At 36.7% G+C, this 14,624-nt stretch overlaps 1 long non-coding RNA gene across 1 annotated transcript; it reads right to left on the bottom strand.

Annotated features, from left to right (window-relative positions):
- Positions 1-872: 872 nt before the first annotated feature.
- On the bottom strand, positions 873-7,987 carry LOC135157255 (uncharacterized). The gene is made up of 3 exons (XR_010296268.1): positions 7,841-7,987; positions 4,805-4,924; positions 873-4,446 (listed from the first exon to the last, which is right to left on the bottom strand). It is a non-coding gene; the product is annotated as an uncharacterized LOC135157255 (long non-coding RNA).
- Positions 7,988-14,624: the final 6,637 nt, after the last annotated feature.

Consider the following 14,624-nt stretch of genomic DNA (forward strand, 5'->3'; position numbering starts at 1 on the left):
GGATAGTATCACAGGATAGTATCACATGATAGTATGACAGGACAGTATGACAGGATAGTATGACAGGACAGTATGACAGGACAGTACTACAGGAATACCGCAGACCAGTATCACAGGGAAGTACTACAGAACAGTATCGCAGGACAGTACTACAGGAGTACCGCAGGCTTCTGGTACTGTGTCCTGTAGTACTGTCCTGTGATACTGGTCTGGTATTCCTGTAGTACTGTCCTGTGATACTGGTCTGGTATTCCTGTAGTACTGTCCTGTGATACTGGTCTGGTATTCCTGTAGTACTGTCCTGTGATACTGGTCTGGTATTCCTGTAGTACTGTCCTCTGATACTGGTCTGGTATTCCTGTAGTACTGTTCTGTGATACTGGTCTGGTATTCCTGTAGTACTGTCCTGTGATACTATCCTGTGGTGATAAATAGTATCACAGGACAGTATGACAGGACAGTACTTTAGGAATTCCGCAGACCAGTATCACAGGAAAGTACTACAGAACAGTACTACAGGACAGTACTGCAGGAATACCAAGAGACCTTACCGCAGGACAATTCCTGCAGTACTGTCCTGTGGTATTCCTGTGATACTGATCTTTGATATCTTCTGTGGCATTATTGGTCTCATCCTGCAGCCTTCTTGTGATACTTTACTGTGGTAATCCTGCAGGGGTATTCTTGTTGATTTCCTGTGACAATCCTATGGTATTGTCCTGTAGTAGTCTGTGCGATTTTCTCACGACACCGTCCTGCACTGGTTTGTTAGGCGTAGTAGTTTGTAAGAATTTCCTGTGATCCAGCACAACAACTTTGACATCTTGACTAATGAAAAGAGGCGTGAAAAAACCCACAAATTTGCAAAGACGTTAAAAGCATATTCACATACCTTTATTATGTATGAGCTGTACTATGCACAGTATAGAACATCTTTGATATCATAAATGACTGCTAGAATAATGCAGTAACATTTCATCTTTAGGATAAGACATGTACAAAGATTTATATCCATGAACATTGAGATGCCACATGAACTACTTTCACTATTCATACATTGCTGCCATTTTGAGATCACATAAAGAAAGCTAGATTCGACCCAGAATCCTTCCCTCTAACACAACAATAAGCGATTATTATTAATACCTTGGTCACATTCCTTGACCGGTTGCCTTACGGCGAGACAAAATCAGCAGTTTTAGGTATTCCTGTACAAACCACCCACGTGTAGCTGGTAGTAGCTGGTACAAGGATGATTAAGACTGTTAATTTTGACTCGACGTAAGGCCACGAGCCGGCGAATGTAACCAAGGCTTAACCAGTATTATGGTTGCAAAAAAAACTGTAATAGCTGAGCAATTGCATTTTCCCCTTCTTGTCAACACCCGATTGGCTTAATACTAAAAGCAGAACATCCTTTACTCAACCATGTTATGAAACAATGGATAACCACTTCTGCATGTACAGATAATGCATGGTGCACATACAGTAAGGGATGAAATTATGATGTGTTGATCACCAGTATAAACTTAAAGTACATGAACGTAATCATAATCACTTCATTTTGCTCAGAATTCACTTAAGTCCATAAATACTGAAAGATATTTTTGAATGAATTTCACATGATTTAGAACGTTCACCATAGGTTAGAAAAAATATTTACATAAGATTACTTTGCCAAAACGTAGATCAAATCTATTGAGACATTAACCTTTTTGACATTGAATAGGCATATCATTTTACACAGTCTTCTTGTCTAAGAATTGCTCCAACTACGTATTGAAGGGTTATATATGAATGTAAGCATGAGCCCATCATAAACACGAAATTGCGGCATGTAATTTGATTTGCTACATGTCATAATTGATAACTAAATGACGTTCAATACTTGATGTTGCTACATAAAATAATTAAGGTCATGTGGCAATGTGAATTCATACCTACTCGAGTCATTTAGTAATTTCAATTAGTATATGACCTAATTAATTATGACATATAGCTCAAAATTGACTTGAATAATTATGACCAATTTGATTGACCTCAATTATTTGAAGTAGCAACATCAATTATTTAACATAAGCACTCTCAATCGAGGTGGAGTAACTCTTCTTTAGGTCATGTTACTATTCGAATTGGAACATGTCATTGTTTAGGTCATGCAGCAATTCAAATTACTTGCTCAAGTAAACAATTACAATTGTAATATCACGCAAAATGAATTAGCTGTACATGACATAATTCTGTTCTTTGATGGGCTTATGCTTCCATATATTAAGTAAATGGCTTTAATTCTTAATGATTATCCAAAAATTCATATACATAAAATAAACCAATATGAAGAGCATCATATCCAAAGTGATCACCAGTTCACCCAATGTTACAGTACAAAAATAAAAAGCTGATTTTCTTATGTACTTTCACACATGTTATACATGTGCACTGTATGTCACTTGACCCTGGCAGACAATATAATTGACAAGCAGTGAGTCCTACATGTACATGTAGCTGCCTGGTTTGCATACTTTAATGTTATATGAATTTCAATCATGGCCATGTGCTGTTTATACACTAACTGGAGGGATCTTGTCATAATGTTATGTCAATTAAAAACTGAATAAAATCCCAATTATCCTGAATAGCTAGACTAGCCCCCTTGCAATGGACATTGTAATCTTGTTTTCTTTTACCTTTCATTATTTTTGAAAATTTTCATACAACTAGGGCTGGGACTAAAACCCGGGTACCCGAGTAGAAAAATCAATACCCGATACCCGAAAATTGCTCACCAGTATAATGTACATGTATTTGATTTGTATTGCGTAGTGTAAGACATGATTGTAACTCATTACAAAAGTACACAAGCCTCATTTTGAATTTCACCAATTACCCTCTAAATATCCATAAATATACAAGTTTTCAAGTGATGATGATGTGACCGAGATCGTTCAATCATCGCCATGTTTCTTTTGCAGCGCAGTGACGTCATCCAGCCACTGCGACGCAAACCAATTTATGAATGAAAATATAGTAAGCATGCGCATTGCAAGCCTCAGCCCCACGCAGTATTACGTCAAAACAAGTCTGCAATACTCTGTCACCTCATACCAAAATCGACCTACGAAGCACCAGCCAATCACGTTCTTGTTACCATTTTTAGTTCATCATAAACCGAAAATGGGAACACGATCGTGATTGGCTGGCGCATTTGACGCTCCGAAACCCGGAAATCAATTGACTTTGTTCACGTAGCGATACAAACTCACGAACACGATGTAATATCGATGCTACTTCGTAAGATTTTGACGGAAAAGCAAGAATAAAAATTTGCTTACCTGTGCAGTATCGGTGAGAAAACCTTTTATAATTCATATGATATATAGGAAAGTGGAATTCTAGGTCGATTTTGGTACGAGGTGACAGAGTATTGAAACTTGTTTCGATGGAATACTGCGTGGGGCACGGGAGGCTTGCAATGCGCATGCTTACTATATTTTCATTCATAAATTGGCTTGCATCGCATTGGCTTGATGACGTCACCTATGGGGTGTTTCCACCAGTCATATTTCAAGTGACATGATTTTCAGGTACCCACCCGAAAATTACCACGGGTACCCGAAGAGAAAAAACCCGAAAGTCCCAGGCCTACATACAACTCTTTGTTTTTTTTTATACTTTATCAAAGCTTTTATGATTATAAATGTAATTAAATAATTTGACTTGATAAATGTATATTACTGGTATACTAATTGTGAATTTTTAGCAAGAAACAGTATTTGTGTTGGATTAATACATAAAAATGTTGCGAAATTTCGGAACAGCGTACCCAGGCATCACAAATTTGGTCTCAAAAGATGTGCAAGACTTGAAAGTAAAAAGGCAGCTAACAGCCTCCCAGTTATTAACCCTTAGTTAAATTGGACCAATTTGACCCCCCCCCCCTTCCAAAAATTTTGCGACCATGCTGTCGCACAATTTTTTTAAAACATGCCTCTTTCTAGTCTTGTGCATCTTTTGAGACCAATCTTGTGTCACCCGGTACGTGGTTCTGTAATAACGTGACATTATGTAAGTACATGTCATACCAAAAATTGCTCAAAAACGTGATTTTGTGTACAAAGTCAATGCAATAGAGGAAAAAGTATGATTTTGTATTCTAATTACGCATAAATTAGTATTATCACTTACTAACAATTTGCGTGAAATAATTTACAATTTAATTTTGTAAATTATGCCCTAGACAACCCATGTGCCAATGTTAGACGCGATTGTGCGGTCAAGATCTCAAGGAAGGGGGGGGGGCCTGGAAACCCCCCCTCCCCCCTTCCCCGGCCATATCAACTCCCAAAATACCCTGGCTTTAGTTGACTTTCTGGCTCCTCTTGAGTAGTCACCATTCATTGGACAGCTTGTTTTTATCCAAGTCTGTATAGCACGAGGCAGCTTAATCTGTAGAAAAAAAAACACATACCATTACGATAACATGAACAACATAAAAATACAAGAAGTAAGGTGTTTTGCCCCCATCTAGATCTCTTTTCACAAGTACATATCTATCGGATAATGAGGTCCTTGCGGCTATCTCTCTTAGCATATTCTTGCTTATAAAAGCAAACTAAGCCGAAGAGTGACAAACAATTTATAATGCAAACAAATTGTCATAAGCACATATTGAAACTCTTTAATAAAACAATGAAGAATAACTCTACATCTTCTAACAAGGATTACACTGTATGCCACTGCATGAATACAATCTGCTTAATTTTGTAATTATCATATCTACTGAAGTGAATGCCTATATAATCACCTTTTATGAACTCCAACCGTGTCTTGTACAAGAACATGGCCTTTTCTGTGTACACCTGTAGTATCTTTCCCACATAATGCTGGACTTGCTGCTCGATCATCCAGAGATCCCTCTTTGAATCTTTAATGAAATGAAATGAATTTGAGTGACATAGTAAAATTTTATTTGCAGGTTAATACAAATACATGATGTAATAAAAATACATGATAAAACTTCTTCATTTCCATATTTCAGTGTTACAATTCAGGTGCAAAGAGTCATATTCTTTAATAATATTCAACATAAAATCAATGAAAACTAGTGCTGTTGTCGATAGGCCTCATATCGACATTGATGTCGACATACGAAGGATTTTCAAAATTCCGACATGTCGACATGCACGCACCCACATCGACATGTAAACATAAAATAAAAAGGGGTCTAGCCTACAATCACGAGTGTAAAGATTAGCTGAAAAGTTAGAAGCATTTATCCACAGTAATTGGCGCGATTAAAAGGTTTATTCAGCTTAGCAGCGCATTAAATGAAAAAAGAATATCTGCGAGCTGTGCGGCAGTAGAAATACGTCAGTGCAGGGCCGGCCTGCCCGATCGAGCCGCCCTCGATATCCCATTATAGCGAGAGTAGCATTCACCGTACCCATCCACGGAAATATGTACCCATCGCGCGCTATTCACCGTGCTTGATAATACATTGCTCCTCAATGCATTACTTTTCACATAAACGTGAGCAGCAGCGAACACGTGTTTTTGTCAAAGTTGTGACTGCCGCAATTGAGCGCTTACTTCATATCACGAAGTCACAGAAAACTTCCCTTCATTCGTTTGGAGATCGTTGCACGGATCGCCGCGGAAGTGATACTGAAATTATCGGTCGATTTTCATTACTTTTCATTGTCAAATTGAGGAGCTTGCGTTTGCAGCAATGATCACTGTTGTAATTGGTGATTCTCAAATTGGCTATGAGTGTTATTGAGCAATGCTTTCGAAACCGGATCCTGGTACAAAAACTTGATTCTCCAGAAAAAAAATGTGGATTAAATCGGTGATTTTGGAAGCTCAATTCCCGAACTGAGCCTGTATTATATAGATCTAGTGTGGGGATATCACTCGTGTCAAGGTGAATATATTTGATTGAGAGTGTTGTTCCACGATCGAATGCGTTTTTTTTATGTTAGGGAGCCCAGGCTAAATTACGGTCCCTTTTTCATGTCGACATTGTCGATGTCGGGATTAATTTTTAAGCGACATGTCGACATGGATTTTTGTTCCCGACAACAGCACTAATGAAAACATTAAAAGTAGAGGAGCATTTTAACCTTACTCACAGTCTGTTATTGTCGCTAAAGTCTTTACAATAAGAAGATTGGGCACTTTGCCGACATCGCGTAATGCTTTGCATCGATTTACATGTATAATAGTCTTTGTGCCTAGTCTTTTCTATGTAGTGTCTTTAATATGTAGATAAAACATGCGTCCTTTAGCTAGTTAGACGAACAATTTTGGAAATTAAAGACGGATCCATATTTTATCAACCGGAAGAGAAATTAGTGCTTAAATGAAGCTATTTGAGGGATATTGATGATATTTAGGGTGAATTGACTTCACATCTTTTCGTAAGTTTGTCATGTTCATAGAAGGCCGGACTTGATTTTATAGAAACCTCTTTTAAATTTGTGGGATTGCCTACCTCGAGTGAAGTTTGTGCAGGCTCCACTCCACTTCACTATTGCTACACTACGCTCCACCTACCCAAACTTTGAGACCGTGAACTGGATCTGCCGATCTGATATTCCGAGTGACAAAAAGTGGGATCTTATGGGGGGGGGGGGATATCAAATTCATGCAACATCACGCTCTTTAAAAAAATTAAAACTAATATTCTTCCTGCACACAAAGTTTCAGTTCTTCTCCATGCCTCTATCCGTCTCAAAATTGATGATTTAGAGCCAACATGAAGTTTCTCACACGTATCAATATTCAATACATCGCATGCGTGTGAGGTCGGTCGGGTCAGACCAGGCCCGGTATCTCGCGAATATTGCATCCGCATGCAATGTTTTGAAATCGGCAGCGAATTATAAATATGTGTGAGGAACTTCATGTTGGCTCTAAATCACCAATTTTGAGACTGATAAAAGCATGGAACTAAATGAAACTTTGTGTAAAGTAAGAATATTAGTTTTAATTCTTTTTAAAAATCAAGATGTTGCATGAATTTTATATTCCCCACCCCCATAAAATCCCACCTCTGTCACTCAGAATATCAGATCGAGTTCATGGTCTCGAAGTTCGCGTCTGTAACGTTGGCGAAGAACAATAGAAAACAAGATGGCGGCGTAAACATCGGGCAAGTCTCTTCCGTCTAATCATGATATTTTTCGCATTTTTTGGAATGAATTTCTTCTTCAAAAATAACGACGAGAGCGTAGAAATGTTGGAAATTAAGTTTTATCCCATGTACATGATTTAGGTCTAACGTTAGGCTAGATCTTTTAGAAGGAAAGTAGAAATCTCGGGGCCGGGGGTGAAAGTTTCAATTTTTGGCTTCCTCTGTGTGGGTATATGAGAAAGGATCCCTGGCTTCATATGAGAGTGACCTTACGAAGTTACGTTAGTAAATGATTTTCACTCTCTAGAAGCCGCCTGGCTAGGCCTACAGCCATTCCCGATCACGATATTTTGAAAAGTGGTGGATATATTGACTTCAAATGTGACTGAGAGACTTGTCATGACATTTGGGAACAAATATTGGTGATGAGGTATGCTGGTATTAATCGGCCGGTGCGAAACTGCATTAGCGCCCACCCCTGACCTGGCTACAATCATGACAATACAAACATCCTCACCGCCGCCATCAATATACTACTAACTTAGCCAGCCGTTGGCCGTCCCCGGCCGCGCACACCGCAGATCAGCCCCCACCCGATAAGCGATCGGGAACAACGGCAGTGCAGTGGCCGTACGGTAATGATTAAAAAGTCGAAGAAATTTAAGTGCATGCCGCGCCAAACTACGAAAAATTGATCTAACTTACTGTTTAGCCTGTTGTGTGAATGTCTTAAGAAGTCGTTGTCCGAATCTGATCCATATTCTGTTAGTTTTTGTTGAAATATTGACGGCCTTCTTCATCAAGCTTCGGGTTCAGCTGAGCAGTTACGAACGTTTTTTTTCAAATGGCGGAACCGGAAACACGTATACGGTACAGTCCGTGCGTTTGTACGGGGAGCTCGGAGGGGGGGGGGGGGGGTCTTACTTTTTACTTGGCAACCAGACAATTTGACTATTTTCGCCATCATTTATATATCATATTATTAACGTAAAGGAATTGAATAAAGTAAAATTCAAATATTTATTTCTTCTTCCTTTCTTTTTCTTTTCTATGTCTTTTAATTTTTTTCTTTCTCTTTATTCTTTTTTTTAATATAAGGATAGGATTTAAAAACATGTCTCACAATTTTACTGAAAATATGTTATATAGGCCTACTAGTATGCAAGTAGGATGACAAAGAAAGCAATGAGGAAAATCACAGCTCCAATCCTATGTATTTTTAATTTTATTTCTTTTCAAAAACACACATTTTATCCTTTCTTGCGATCGAAGGAAAGATTCCTTTATAAGGTTCAAGTAGTAAAAGAAAATAATCTTAGATCAAGTGCCGGCAGGGTATTTTGATAAGGGGTGGAGGAGCAAGACAAGCAAATATAAAGATACCATTTTGAAGCGAAACATAAGAAAAGATAATAACTTTGCCAACGAGGTAAAAAATAATATGATATCGGTTGTGACACTTTAAGGATGGAAAATAGTTTGAAAATATATAGATACAAACTTCATACAAATTAGAAAAAAAGAAGCAAAATAAACTGCCATCATATGTGAACAGAGATACAAGATTGTTCTTGCAATTAAAAAACATATTTACAAACTATATATAGCTTCGCATCATAAAAATAGATTGAAAATATCCAAATTTATTTGATTTAAAAAGAAATAGATATAAACCAGCCTGGCTAACATATTGCAAGGTGGCAAAGATATAAACCGGGGATATAAAGCAAAAAATAGGCCTTAAAATGGAAATTAAATATCCTATTTTTAGTTTATCCTATTCCACCTGTAAAAAATATTGTGAATAGGAGAACAAATATTGAAGTAATTTTATTTATAATAATATATTTGTAAGAAAATAGGTCCTTTTTACTAAAAAAAAAATAAATAAAAAAATAGATGGGAAACTTGGAAAAATGTATTTTCTCGCAATAAAAACTTTAAGGGGCCAGAATCGCATTAAAACTTGGTTATGAAACGTGTAAAACAAAATCTTAGATAGCATTTTAACTGAGATTTATTTTTTAATCAACATTCAACGCTGAACTTTCTTATGTTAATTGTTTATCAATATTTTGTGAAAACAGATAGTGTGCACATCGTCATGAATATTCACTTGGTGGGCTGATGATGTGACATTCCCATTTTTCTTTTTTAATGTTAGATATGAAATTATGATTATCTATTTTTTCAATACATGTGTAAATAATGTGTCCCCATTGTAAAGTTGCTGCATTAAATAACTAATGCGGTTAATTAGTCGTCATTCCAATTGTTTAAGTTCTTGGTAGAAATATGTTGAATAAATCTAATTTCATATATTGTACAAAAGAACATGGGATATGACATCATCAGCCCACCTAATGAATATTCATGAGACATGCCTAAATAAAACTGTTTCATGGGAATATTGCAAATCCTTAAAATTCAACTTAACTTCGTTATTTGTCATCCGATTTTGAATAAATTTTAAGCATTTTGTTTTGTGAATTTTACTCTATTTATTGATTATCTCTAGCGTTGACCTCCCCTTCAATTATTTTCTTGTATTGTTAGAAAGAGATGGATGAAGTAGAATAATACGTTCATGCTTATATTTTTATTCATTACAATATCTCTTTGAAATTCAACCCGGCTTCCTCACAACCATTAAGCTCTAAGAGTGTTAGGTGTGTCCTGTATATTTCAACACGTAGGGCCTACCCTTTTAAATATAGTCATTTTTTTATTATTCATCCTGTTTTTTATGAAAAATAAGTGGCGAACAAACAAAACAAAAATGATAATTGAAATTTAAAAGAGCGCATGAAAAAGAAATAACCCTGAAAACGAACAATAGTCCTCAAAATATAAGTTGCCCATTTTGGGGTCGATAATTTTTCGCATTTTTCAGTTCGCGCTTTGCTCCTAGTTTTGATCTAGTACGTATAGTACCCTTTCTCGTAGAAATAGAAGCTATCAAACTTAAAACCTCTGAGTCTCAGTAGGCATAACCCCCCCCCCCCCTCGCTGATATAGACCTACACAATGGGACAGGGTGAAATATAATTTTGAAATAGGGCCTATATGTCACAATCTAGCTATCACAAAATTAAATTTTCATATAAAAAATTGTACTTTTTAAAATGAATGGTGCCCTTTTAAGCCATATGGCCTTCTAAAAATATAAGACTCAATACGCTACTGACCTCTCCCGAAACTGAAAAAAAAGATAAATCCCTCACTGGAAATAAAAAAATTAGTCTGTGGTACAAACAGGGCTTCCATACAAGTACTGAAGGAAACTAATTTGTTCATGTACTGTACCACAGAAAATACACCAGTAGCGTCTGTGATACAGTTTCAGTCATATTTCTGGGGTGGCTGCATGAGAAGTACCGCAGGAAATTTTGAAAGTATAGCACTGGGGTTGCCATAGAATTTTAGAAGTGCCTATATTGAGTCCTGCAGGAAATTTCAAAATTTTCATTTACCACAGAAGTATCACAGGGTTTTCATAGAAGTGTCTTTAATAGGATCGAGTACTGCAGGAAATTTCAAAATGTTCATGTACCACAGAAGTATCACAGGGTTTCCATAGAAGTGCTTAGTAATAGGAGTACTGCAGGAAATTAAAAAAATGTTCATATACAACAGAAGTATCGCAGGGTTGTCATAGAAGTACTGCAGGATATTTTAGAATTTTCATGTACAACAGAAGTACGACATAACTATCACAGAGTGATATTGTATACAGTTATGTACAACAGAAGTATTACACAGGTACGACAGAGTACCATTAAGGTATTGCATGAAATTTTCATATTTTTATGTACCACAGAAGTATGACAGAACTATCACAGAGTGATACCACAGGAGTCCTGTAGTAATTCCTTATACAGTTTTGTACAACAGAAGTATCACACAGGTACGACAGAGTACCATTAAGGTATTGCATGACATTTTCATATTTTTATGTACCACAGAAGTATGACAGAACTATCACAGAGTGATACCACAGAAGTCCTGTTGTAATTCTATATACAGTTTTGTACAACAGCAGTATCACACAGGTACGACAGAGTACCATTAAGGTATTGCATGAAATTTTCATATTTTCCTGTACCACAGAAGTATGACAGAACTATCACAGAGTGATACCACAGAAGTCCTGTTGTAATTCTATATACAGTTTTGTACAACAGAAGTATCACACAGGTACGACAGAGTACCATTAAGGTATTGCAGGAAATTTTCATATTTTCCTGTACCACAGAAGTATGACAGAACTATCACAGAGTGATACCACAGAAGTCCTGTGGTAATTCTGAGGTACCGTCGTGTATGACAGAAGTATCACACAGGTACAACAGAGTACCACTAAAGTACTGCAGGAATTTTTTGTAAGGCCCAGAAGGAAAAACCAGTAAGACCAGTAAGAATTTTTACTGGTTTCCAGTAGAATTTTACTGGTTTCCAGTATATTTTTACTGGGCCAGTTTATTTTTAACTGGACCAGTAAAAATCAACTGGAGACCAGTTCCAACAATTGCATTCCAGTTGAAGCAATTAGTAATACCAGTTAAATTGTTTTTCATCAAATTGGTGTTTCTGGTCCAATAAATGGTTTCCAGTAGATTTTTACTGGTTTCCAGTATATGTTTACTGGACCAGTTGATTTTTAACTGGACCAGTAAAAATCAACTGGAGACCAGTTCAAACAATTGCATTCCAGTTGAAGCAAAGTAGTAATACCAGTTAAATTGTTTTTCATCAAACTGGTGTTACTGGTCCAATAAATAATGACTTTATTTCAAGTCAGATCATTTGACGAATTATGAAATATGAATCTTGCAATTCAGAGAAAGTTATTATCGTTATCATTGTTATCATCATTCTTCTTATAATTATCATAATTATCATCATTATGATTATTATGATCATTGTTGTTATCATTCTTATTACTGTTATCGTTGTTATTGATATTGTAATTATTATTATTACCATTATCATAATTATCAAGTATTAACTTTATCATTGAAATAATTATTTCCTTTAATTATGATTAAGATCAAAGCAAGATATATTCCTCTGATATAGTCAACTGGTCTAAAGTAATTCATTGTTTGAAATTGAACTGGTCAAGACCAGTAATACCAGTAATTCTGATGATGCTGATCACGTGGTTTACCTCATTTGCATATTTCCTATTTTAAAAAGAAAAATCAGGATTTAGGATGGAATATCCTTGCAATGGCACTCATTGTTGTTTAAAAACTTTCCAAATAAGTGTGTGAACTAATTCACAATGAAAACGTGTAATTTCATATATCACATTTAAAATAACAGCAGAAACATTAATTTACTAACCATCTTTTCCATCACATTTCACTGACCATGGTATATAACAAACCAAATGCATGTAATAAATTGATCCAGTAAGACCAGTACGAGGACCAGTTCGACCAGTTCGAGGACCAGTCAGACCAGTAGAAAATACCAGTAAAGACCAGCTTGAATTGGATACCAGTATGAAGACCAGTGAGACCAGTAACAACCACCAGAAAAAAGACCAGTATAAAATTCCAGTAATTCAAGACCAGTTTAATTTTTAACTGGACCAGTAAAATTTTAACTGGACCAGTATGACCAGTTAGACCAATAAACCGATGTTCCAATTTCCAGAGTTACCAGTTAAAATTCTACTGGTCTAACTGGTCCAGTGGAACTGGTTTTTCCTTCTGGGGGGGAACACGTTCATACCCCATATCCATTTTTATGACAATAAAATTATTCAGGGAATGAAAAGGTCAACGCTATGTAGATCTGAAAATTATGGTTTCACTTTACACTCAGGGGCATAATTCGCAGGAATCGAACCCCGGACCTTTTTTTTTCTTCTGGCGCCAATTAAGTCCATCAAGCCACGACAATGATGTCCACGACCTTTTGGCCCGACACTCGATCTCTCGGGCTCGTGGTTCTGTTTGTCGCCCTCTCTGGCTCTATATTTTCGGAAGCTGGAGTTTTGCGGGTTTCTTGAAAAATTGAAAACTAATTTACAGTAAACAATGAATTAAATACCACCTTTCCATTATGAAACGAAAATTTCCACGTTCAAAGATTCGAGCTATCATCAAACAGACGTGCCCAAATGCAAGGCTTGGCAAAAATACGGACTTGTTGGTGAGTAAAATAATAAAGTTAGGTATAAGCCTGAGGAGGGGCTGAGCCTGAGGCCTTAACCCAGGCCAGGGAGCTCCCGCCCGCCTGCGCAGCGGGCGGGAGCCCAGGGGTGGTATTCTGAGATCCATTTTATCTCAGATAAAATAAAATATTTTATCTCCGTTAAAATCAGTGAGATAAAATACCCTTAAAATCTTTCCGAATTGGTATTCTGAGAACAATTTTATTTTCATTTTATCTCTGTAAGACACACCTATTTTTTAATCAATATCCAATTAGAAACGCGCTTTTAATATAGCTCTCTCAATCTCAATATCACTCAACCAATGGAAATCCATTCCGCTAGGAGGTGTGGCGAAGGAGTGAGATTGCGTCAATTTATTGACTTCAATAAGCTTGCACTATACGCTTGTGCGTCTTTACAGAGATTTCTTTTTAACAAAAATGGCAATACTCGCATCTTTTTTTCGAAGTCTATATCGCATCTTTTCAAGCATCATTTCAAAGGCAATATTAGTCAAGAAAAGTCTTATGAAATGCTTCCTGATTGTACAGGAATAACTTTAAGGTGTTGTTCTCAACGAATATATCATTTTTCTTTATTTTCATGCCAACATTTGGAGTTAATTCACCTAGAAATATTGACGAAATGAACGTCGCGGAGATAAAATAGCCCCTACCCTCTTTTAAGTTTATTTTATTTTTTCTTCAAAGTAACTTGGGCGCAAGCACATCACCCGCGTTGCAATGGCCAGATACGCGATGGGTATGTCTACGCAGCCACTGCTCATCATAAATACGCAAGATAAAATTTATACGCAAGATGAAATTTTAAATTTTATCTGAGAGTTAAAATGTCATCTCAGAATACCAATTTCATTTTAAGAGATAAAATAAAATATTTTAAAGATAAAATGACCTCAGAATACCGCCCCAGGGGCTTACCGTGTATTTGACCATACTCACGGGACTAGCGTGATTTATGGTCTAAATATTTCTCCAAATGAATTGTGAAAAAAGAAATTATGCACTTACCACGATTATATGGATGAAGGTCTAACGAGTGGCAGTTTCCTGACATCTGGGCACAGACTGGAACCTCAAAAAAACGAAAAGTTCTCTCCTTCTACCCCCGTCTCGATCGACCATTTTGTTACAATTCATAACAAAAATGGCCGATCGAGACGGGGGTAGAAGTAGCCAGGAGGCTTCTAGAGAGTAAAAATAATTTACTAACATAAGGTTACTCTCATACAAAGCCAGGGCTTCCTTCATATACTTTTGCGTGTACCACAAAAAAACCTGAAACTTTCGCCCCCGAGAT

The sequence above is a fragment of the Lytechinus pictus genome, chromosome 17 (assembly GCF_037042905.1).
Source record: "Lytechinus pictus isolate F3 Inbred chromosome 17, Lp3.0, whole genome shotgun sequence".
Lineage (NCBI taxonomy): Eukaryota > Metazoa > Echinodermata > Echinoidea > Temnopleuroida > Toxopneustidae > Lytechinus > Lytechinus pictus.